Below are 9,866 nucleotides of genomic sequence, written 5' to 3' on the forward strand. Positions count from 1 at the left end.
CCCATCGATCGGGGCAGCTTGGACTCGGAGTCAGCTTCGCTCAAAGCTTATGATCTTCAATTTTCCTTACGGGGGAGGAACTTCGAGCGAAGTTTCTGTGCCTGCTGCTTTAGGAGGCTGGTTAACTGTAACGTGATGAACCGGTATGTGTGTAAGAAGGGAGTATTTACCGGTTCAAGCCACAAGGTGGTAAACAGTGAAGGGTTTTTTGCCTGCAATTTGATGAAAAACATTTTATTGTTGATTCTGCTCATGGACGTTTCTGATGCTGGTATAGGGCTGGAGGAAGCAATGCTTTGACTCAGGTGTTTTACAGCCTGGAAAATAGGGATAACTTCAGGTCGTGTTATTACACGTACCTGTACAAAACAAATCACTTTCTTAAGCTTCAGATTATCTCTTGAATTCCCCTAGTTTGTATACAGTTGTGTATTTGTGAATACAATAAATGACTGGAGAAAGGGAATGCAACATTTATGGTTAGTGTCATATTTACAGAGCTCCTTTTGCTTCTGTTGTCTGTACGCTGAAAAAATCTTTCTTGGAGCGTGCAGAGAAACCCTGCTCCATGCTGCCGAGGCTGAGCGAGGGAAAGGTTGCTGTTAATGTGGATGGGGAGCGCTTCGAGATTGAGCATTCTTTATTGCACGGGGTTTGTGAGCTGTGGCTGCAGTGTAACTCTCAGAAGGGAAGAGTCGAGCTGGCTGGCGGTTCTGCTAGGGCTGTGCTGTAAGAATTAGTTTGTTTAGAAAGCGCTGGTGTTTTGTAATATACTAACAACTTAAACTTTGATGCTTTGTGTTAGTCTCTGTGGTCATAACACTGTATCTTTCTTTGCAAAGAGGAAGTCAGAGGATTACAGTCAAACGTGTCATGCCTCTGCCCAGTTTATTCTCTCTATGCTTTTCTGTAGTTGTGGGCATTGCTGTGTCTGAGGAATCCCGCTGCTCTGGATCTCAGGATAACAAAGTATGGCCTTAATGGTATCAACAGATGTGTAAGAATATGTATCTGTATGCAGTCGCTGTGATGCCATCCTCCTCCTGGGACTGTTGAAGTTCTCCTCTAATAGGTGCCTGGAAAAGCCTATTGCTTGTACAGTAACTACTATTTCGTTAAGGTGATGCTACAGTTAGTATGGGTTCACAGCCTTTTAACCAGGCTCCAAGGGAATCTTTGCTAATATCTGATCTAGTCTCTTGGGGAATGCACGATAAGGATTCCACTTGTTAATTTCCCCATCCAACTTGATGTGAGAATTCAGCAGCTTTTGAAAGTAGTAAATTGAATGAAGGACTGACATTAATCTGAAAACACTTTTAACTAGGGACAGATTTATAGCAAGGACAGATTTATACCAAGGGACATCTTTCAACAGTCTCCTTCCAAACTAAGGCCTTGGATTAATCACACTTCTTGAGATTAAAGCTTTTTTTTTTCTTTTTTTTTTTTTTTTTAAGCCCGGAGTCCTTATGTCTTTGTTTCTCATCCCCTTTCTCCAATCCAACAAGTACACTTGTCAGAGAAATTATTCCTCTTCCTGTGGAAGATGTTTGTGAAGATTACCTCATTCATGTTTTAAGGTTTCACAACTGAAAAGTCTTTCTTAGACATTCATGAATATTTTAGGTGTCTACCCAGCTATCGTAAAGTATTTCATGACTTTAAAACTAGCATGTTACTACAACATTATGGATGCATATGATTCTCCATGAAACCTTTAATGGGGCAAATTATCAGAGACTACTAATCATCTCCTTTTTCCAGAAAGACAATATAAAAAGCTTGTGCATGTAATTAAGCTCTTAATAACTTGTCTTCAACCAAAGTGATTTACTGCATCATAATCATCCATGAGAGGTCGAGTGCACAGATGAAGACACGCCTAGGTAGAGTTGCCACCAGTGTAGTAGGTCCACTAGAGACAGCACTTGTCTTTAGAAGAAATCTGGTCCTTGTGTCATGGCTTTGTGGTTGGGGATAGATAGTTAGAGGTGCTAAAAGATTGTCTGGTGAGAATGCAGCAGTGGATGGTGTAGACCAGCATTTCATTCATAGCTGCTGAACTGTAGGTAAGCTGTTGTCCCATCTTGCCTTCATTCTCAAACTGCACCTTCATATACACCATTCCTAGATGAGGTTCTTGGTGGGGGCTTTTTCACAGGAGGCTGGAGTGTAGAAGTGGTGCTTCAGTTAAAACCTTCTTGTGTCTGACACTACAGCTGCTACAGAGCAGAAGGCTTGGTCCATACCCTGTAAATCAGCAGAAGCGAGGTTGCAGTAATTATGATAATTACCTTCAGTAGCTTTCTGAATTTTATGTCATGTTATGTAAATTAAATTGCACAAATATTTATACAACTGTGTCCTTGTGTACGGTAGGAAAAACTGTACGTATGGAGCTACAGTTTGATTGCTTCGGGTGTGACCACTGTGAACTCTACGCACATGTAGCACAAACATCTGTGCGCACATATGTCTGGATAAATCTGTCATAATTTTGCGGTACTGGGTGTTTTTTTTTAACAGATGATATATAATTGAATAGAAAATTCTATATTGAGTTTCTCAGTGTCTTCTGTTATTCTTTTTAAAATCAATTGGTTGGTCACCCTTTTTGAGCTATGGTCCAATATGGCCTGATTTGAGAAGACAGTTATTGATGTTTTTCAGTATGACCCGTATTTCTTTGGGGCCAAGACAGTGTGGTAGTTGAATTTAATGGCCAGCAGCCATTACTCTTCGGTGAAAAGAGAGCACAGAGGTCCAGCTCGTTTGAAGCCTGCATTACAACCACATAATCAGGCTCAATTTTTAAGTCTGACTGAATTTGATAGTGTGAAATGACAACATGTCAACATTTTCAAAAGACCTCCAGGAGTCTGGTTAAAACAATGCTTTACAATACAATCTTTTCACATGATTTGAACACAATTTGTAGGATATTCAAGTGCTCCATTTTTATAAACAAGCAGAGCGTGTAAGTGAATGGTAAGACCGATGTGACCGATCTGTTGTGAAGCACATGCTGTTGAAGATCTTGTGTATTGTCCAGCTGTCCAGTATCGATAATGGTGTAATGTCTGATGTGTTAATAAGCTTTCATTATGATCTGAACTTGATATTGCTGTCTGCCCCTCCTTTTCCCTTGTCTGACATGGACTTTCTATGTGACCAATGACAAAATATTAGCTCTGCCTTAAGTCCCATTTTATAGCTGGGGGTAATAGTGTTTCTTTTCTTCACACCTATGCGTTGAAGCTGTAAAAAAGAAAGGACAGAGCTCAGGATCTGTGGTAGTATGGAATTCATTATTCACCTAATCCATGTGTTGAATATGACTTGATACATTCTTAAGTAACTGACTAAGTCTAGTTTAGTAACTAAGTAAAAAATTAAAACTAAATCAATATAATCCTTACTAGAAAAAGGAAGCAAGCCAGTGTCTCTGGGAAGGAACCACAGCTTTTTCCTTTGTACAGATTTGCGGCTTGGAAGAGCAGACATCGGAGATGTGAGAGTCAAATTAGACTTTGTGATATTATGAAAACAAATGTTAAGGCCTCAATCTTCCAATCAAATCTGTTGAGAGAGGGCCTTTGGCTTAAGAGTAGCTTCGACACCTGAATGTGAAGTAAGTTCTCATGAGTCTTAGAGAGCATCTATTACGTGAACAGCCATGCACAGTATTGTACTAGATCACACTGCAGCATCTCGTCGTGTTCATAGAGGCTTGGCGCGGAAGGCATAGAACAAGTGTCCTCATAGTGTTAGACCTGTCTTTAATCAAAATTATATGAACAGACTAATTCTATTACTTGGAGTTATGTCTAATACATTATTAATGCTTATATATAAAAAGGTAGTAAGTTCAACTAGCTATGGATTAAATTGCAAAAAGGAAGAAAGAAGTTAAATGAACTTAGAGGATCTAGCATAAACCATACAAGGAATTCCTATGAAGTTGAAAGCTAAGAATCTTGGCATGAATTCTGGTTTCAGTGCATGTTTATGCATGGCAGGCTGCCAGGCCACGTTCTGAGCATTAACTAAGCTGTTTCTCTAAGTTTTATTGCTTACAGAGTTTCAGTTCAGGCTATCGTATTAAACCCCCTGTGCATTATATGCCTCGAGATGCTTCGAGACTGTGCATGCCGATGAAGCAAGGCATGAAATGTCATCATCTGTGGGTATACATTTCTCAGCCTTGCTGTGGATAAACAGTTAAACATAACTATCAGCAGCGTGAATAGTTGTATACAAATAGAATGGATCAGATATCAGATTTCCCAGTTTGGACATAGACTACCATCCCCTGATGCAATTTACTGAAGAGACAATTTTCTCAGTTATTTGTGTACATCACCTTTCTGAGCCTCTGAGCTTCTCCTTGTACCTGATCAGAAGTGCAGCGGTAAGCGGTAAAACAACAGCAGGGCTGGGAACTGGGGGGACTGGTATTGTTCCAGCCTTGCCACTGATGGGTTGTTGGGCTTGGGGCTGGCTTTTCACACTTCACTGCTTTTCCCCTTGTTGCACTTACGTTACTCTGATACGTTTAGCCCAAAATTGGAAGTGTAGTAGAGAGGCTTGATAGCAGAGAGTTGGAAAACATGACCACTGCTGAGAAGGGTTGGAATACCAAGCAGGCAGAATCAGAAGACCTTGGGAACTCAAGTAATAGAAATGAAATGAAATTTAGAAGTACAAAGTAGAAGGTCATGGAATTGAGAGCTAACACGGATTTATTCTGGGTCCTGGCAGCTCAGCTTGAAATAGATGAGGGAAAACCTGTGTACTTTTATTGATTAGCAGAGTTATTCTAAGTAATGAAAGTAATGCTGCTCTGAGGAGAGCAGATATGTTGCAGTAATGCATACAGTGGAAGATTTCTGGTTCTGTTGAAGAAATAAAATTGTACAATGTATAAGGAGGGAATACTTAATTACGAGTATTGTGAGCACTTCTGACCACTGAAATCCAAGAAAGACAATTTTTTGGGGGGGGGGCTTTTTGAGCTAAGTCTTCATTTGTGCAGATTGGGTGCTTTCTGGTGTCTCTTCCCTGGCAGATACGTGATCTCACTACCAAGGAGCCAACCAAATTCAAGATACCGCCTGATAACATTAGGTGCTAAGAGGAAGCTACTTAGTTTGGGGCTGCGTTTTCTTTTTCTGTGTTGTATTTAGGTCTATAGACAGAACAGAGCCAATGATTTATTACCAGAACATCACGTTTTCTTCTTTCTTCACCTCAAATGTAATCACAGGTTTTCCTGTGATTCAGTGATCAATACATAAAATACAGATATTCCTGGAGAATCCATCCAGGCCCTGCTGGTGAAGATAGTCCTGAGGAAGGTTCCAGTACACTACCCAGGGGATGGATCTTGGCAGTCAGTGAAGTGGCTGGGTTGTGTGATGGGACACAGGCGCCTCAGGCGTGCTTCCCAGGAGATTGTCATTCCAAACCCACCTTGAGATTTAATTGAAGGTGAAGATGGTGTGTATGGATTGCAGTGGGTCTGGACTGAAGTACAACAGAGTTAAAATGTGATTTATGAGTCTGCCCAGACACTCTTAGCATAGGTTGTCTCTTAGGGCAATTTTTACTCAACGGAGGGACAAGGCTGGAATGTAAATGTGATTGAAAAGTACAGCTGAGATGTACTTGCCAAAGCTGCATGAAATTTGAAAGAATAGCAAACCAAGAGACTGAGTCTGTGCAGATGTAATCCATAATCAGCTTCTTACAAACAGAAGAGAGATGCTGACTAAAAATGCCCTTCTCAAACGTGACAATTCTGTTCTGCAGTGGACAAGAGGAAAAAATAGCGGCATTTATGTCAGAATAATTAACTTGGAAGGTGCAGAGGGCCAGCTTTCTGTAATTAACTGACACTTATCCAGCTTCCTGAGGAATTACCTAAGACTCCAAAGCTAAATAGGTCAGGGGAGAACTAGAGTGTTAGTTTGTGTATTTTATGTCTCAAATTATAACTGGAATAGTTTCCTCACTTGCGGAAAGGTTCTGTAGACGCTAATCACAAATCATATCCCTGCTATGGAGTTATGTAGATTTGAAGTTTTCACTAATATCTTTAACAGGTTTGTAGGGTAACTGTTCTTGTCTCCTCCTGCTTCCCCTCCACCTCCCCCTATTTTATACAGGATTTATTTTCCAGAGGAGTTCGCTTTGTTACTAATGAAAACTGTGATGTTGTCAGGTTCCTGGGAGGCGGAACTTCTGTTACATATCTGGATGTGGACTATATCTTTAAGAGTTGCAGCAGGAGCTATAGGAAATACAGTGATGTGAAGGGAATGCTACACCTTCGTAAGGACAGCAGAGAAATCTTCCATTTCTTTGTGAGAGCGAGGTTAAACCTGAATAAAAAAGTGAAAGAGCCAGTTTTGATCTATTGTGATGTTAGCAACTTTTGGGAAAAGATAGAAAAAACAGCAAATCAAAACTGGTACACAGTTGTGCAAGAAATTTTGTTTGTATATTTGTCAAAACTCACCTTTGTAAAAGGAAGAGGGGAAAAATCCCTACAAATGAACCACGTGTCATGACAAACCATGTCAGTGTAATATTAAATGGGTGGATTGAAAATAGTTGTAGGAGGTGGAGATCTGATGTCAGTTGATGTAACAACTCTTACCAGGCTCAAGTATCTGTGGATAATAAATAACACTAGTTTTTATTTCAGTTAAATTGTCCAGGATGAGGGCTGAGAAAATCAGGTTCATTATTCTCCAGTGCCAAAAGTTAAAGCTTGGTTATGATACTATGTTTTGAACATCAGAGAGATTGTTGCCTTTTTTTTCTCGGATATTTTCACTGTTGGGAGGTCAAATAATACATCTAGGATGTGAAAACTCGTTTCAATAACATCTATTTATTCCAGGGTTGTTTGCTTATTTCTTTCCTTGTGTAACCAAAGGTGAGATTCATCCAAAAAAGCTGTAGTGAAATCTTGGTTGTGTTGAAGCTGATGACCAAATTCTCAAAGCTTTTAGTGAGACCTGAGTTTGATTGTCAAATTCTTCATCTTCCTGTTCTCTTAGACAAAGAACAACTGTGCATGAAAGACCAGTTGGATTAAAGAGTTCTTTTTGTCTTTTGGAGGACATTGAAGAAGGTTTCTGATCAGGTTTTGATCTAAGATCAGGTTTCTGGCCACATAAATACAAGAAGCTCCCTCGAAATCACTGGAAGAATCAAACTACCTGAAAATCAAACATCTATAGTCTACAAAGTACACATTTTATAGATTCCAGGCAAACCAAGAAAGTGGAGTTGAAGCTGAGCAAAGTTAAGTTAATGCTGGTGCCTCCAGTGTGAATTTCAGTCCTTCCAGCACTTCACTCTGTTTCAGCTGTACACAAGGACGGTTCCGAATCGTAACTCCATGTCATTAGCCTTCCATCAGGTAGTGTCCTCCAGCAGTTATGACTGGTGGAGTTGCTGTTGCAGGTTGGCAGCAAAAATTGAATTACACGTTTGGAGTGAATACCTAATGTGTAATGAATTTCAAGGCTGAGATATGATTCAAAATTCAGTTTACGGGTAAATTGCCAAGCTACTGAATAGAGGTTTTGGCGGGGAGTAAATTGGTCTTTAGCTGTCACTTCTGTAGCTTGGCTTGTAATCCAAGGTAACAGAAAATCATTCTCATTAAATAGGTACAAGGGGGCATCAATTAATTCTGTGATCTTAGCTGTCCTCTTAATGAACTTAGTGTCATAAATCCACTTCTCTGATTGCTTTCTCCTGGGCAGAAAGAAAAATACTTTATTAAAAATGACTGTTGGAGTAACTATATTCAAATTGGTTTTTGAAAAAGGTTTCAATCTATCCTGGTTTACAGTCGAATTCGAACACTGGGGTTTATAGAAGCAGTGATACTTCTCTATCTATGCAAGTTATTTTGAAACTGTCTAATTCTGTGTATACAATTTTGTTTGAAATTTCACAGCACATCCTGTGAATAGTTTTTATGTGTGTTTTAGCTTGGAGATCTGTCTTCGCCGTTCCTTCCCTGAAGTTCCATCAGCTATTCAGAAGTTTATTATCTTCTAGTGTTTGTAGATTGCCCTCTCTGCCTTTCTCCTCAGGTTGTAGCAGTTAGACCACTTGAACCTGAACAGAAGATTGAGGTAGAGGCAGCCACAGTCACTGGAATGTGGCTTAAATTCTAGAGGCTGGAATGGTAGGGAGGCTCAAAATTTTAGCGGCAGGATTAAGAAGAAATGAGACTGAATTGTTTATCCAAGGGAGTGAGTGGAAAATGTTGGTTTTAGAGTAATATTTCTATGTGCACTGGGGATGTCGAAGTTCTGGAAGGAGTTGATTGCAATTAGTAAATACTAATAAAAATCAATTTTAGAGAATTCAGAATTTGTGCGTGACCTGTCCTGCTGGGAGCTCAACCTGCTGCTGGGCAGGGTCAAGGAGCCTCCTCCGTCTCATTTCAGAAGACCTAAGCTTTTGGGGACATTGCTTGCTGTGTCTCAAAGCACGTGTCCATTATGGTTTGGCATGCAGAGATGTAGAGCCAGGTTAGACAGATGTGGAAGCAGAGGATAAAGCTACTTCAGAGTTGTCCATCAACTAATGCCAGATCTAACAGCAAGATTTATGTTGTGGAAGTCCCAGGACAGTGCTCTTCCACTGAGCTATGTATCGAGTTGGAATACAGAAAGACAAAGCTTCGCAGGTCCCTATTCCTCCCTGCCAGTATGTGACAGCAGTGTTTATTGGGTCACATTCATTTCCTGTTTCATAACATTAGATTCGCTCAAGGTATCGGAGGGATAAATTTTGTTTATTTTTTTTCCAAGTGAAGCCAGGGTAACCAATCTTTTTGATGTTAGCTAGACTTTATTTATTTACTGATTTATATAATGCTTGGTAGGTACACCTCCAGTCTTATATCACATTGAAGGGGGACTAGTTATTTCCTGTTAGAGATATTAGGTAAAGCAGATTTCCCGTATCTTGCTTTATTTTCAACTACATCTGGTGAAGCTGATCTGGTGAAATCTGCTGATCTTTTTAAAACTTGTTTCGTATGGCTGAAAAAGAAATTGCTTCATATAGAACACCCGAGTGTTGCATTCAGTAAGGATATCTATAGGCACAGGAGAATTAGTGATTTAAATACAGAATTGTCTGTCGTGTCGTTTAAATGCGACCATGAATCTCCACATTGTGGATAACTGAGGACAACAGCATTCAAAGAGAAATGGTGTCATATTTCATTAGAATAAATAGAAACTGGAAAAATTCTGCCCAGCTGTCAGTTATGCATGTAACTGCAGTTCTGTAGGATGAAGGAAACTGGAAAACCAGATATATTTGCTCCTACGGAAGTATGTAGGAATTCAGGTCAGTGGCCACAGATTTATTAGTCTCTTCATGCTTGTGTAACAAAGTTAGGTTGGATATTACAAGATGGTTAATGCTTTATTTTTACTGGAATACGAGGCAAGATGGATTGAAATGATGATCCTTATGTGTCACAAGTGTCTATTTTTATATTTAGTCTCCTTTTCATTCTATGAAGCCTTTGGGTCTTCTCAAGAAGCGATACTTTGTGTCATATGCATGTGTCTTATCTTAATGTTAAAATGATTGGCAGAGTGAAGATTTTGTGGCTTATAATGAACTTCTTATAACCTGAGATGAAGCTAATCTGTTCCCCGCTGCAGACTGCTGTTAGAGATTGAGAATAAGCATTTCCTGTCCCAGTGCAGTGCCTTGTAAAAGAGGAAAGAAGACTGAACTCAGGTACCAGGAACTTCACTGGCTATAAATGAGCAATTCTTGAGCATTCATAAAAAGATAATATAAACAATTTT

Source organism: Buceros rhinoceros, unplaced genomic scaffold, assembly GCF_000710305.1.
Source record: "Buceros rhinoceros silvestris isolate BGI_N320 unplaced genomic scaffold, ASM71030v1 scaffold6884, whole genome shotgun sequence".
Classification (NCBI taxonomy): domain Eukaryota; kingdom Metazoa; phylum Chordata; class Aves; order Bucerotiformes; family Bucerotidae; genus Buceros; species Buceros rhinoceros.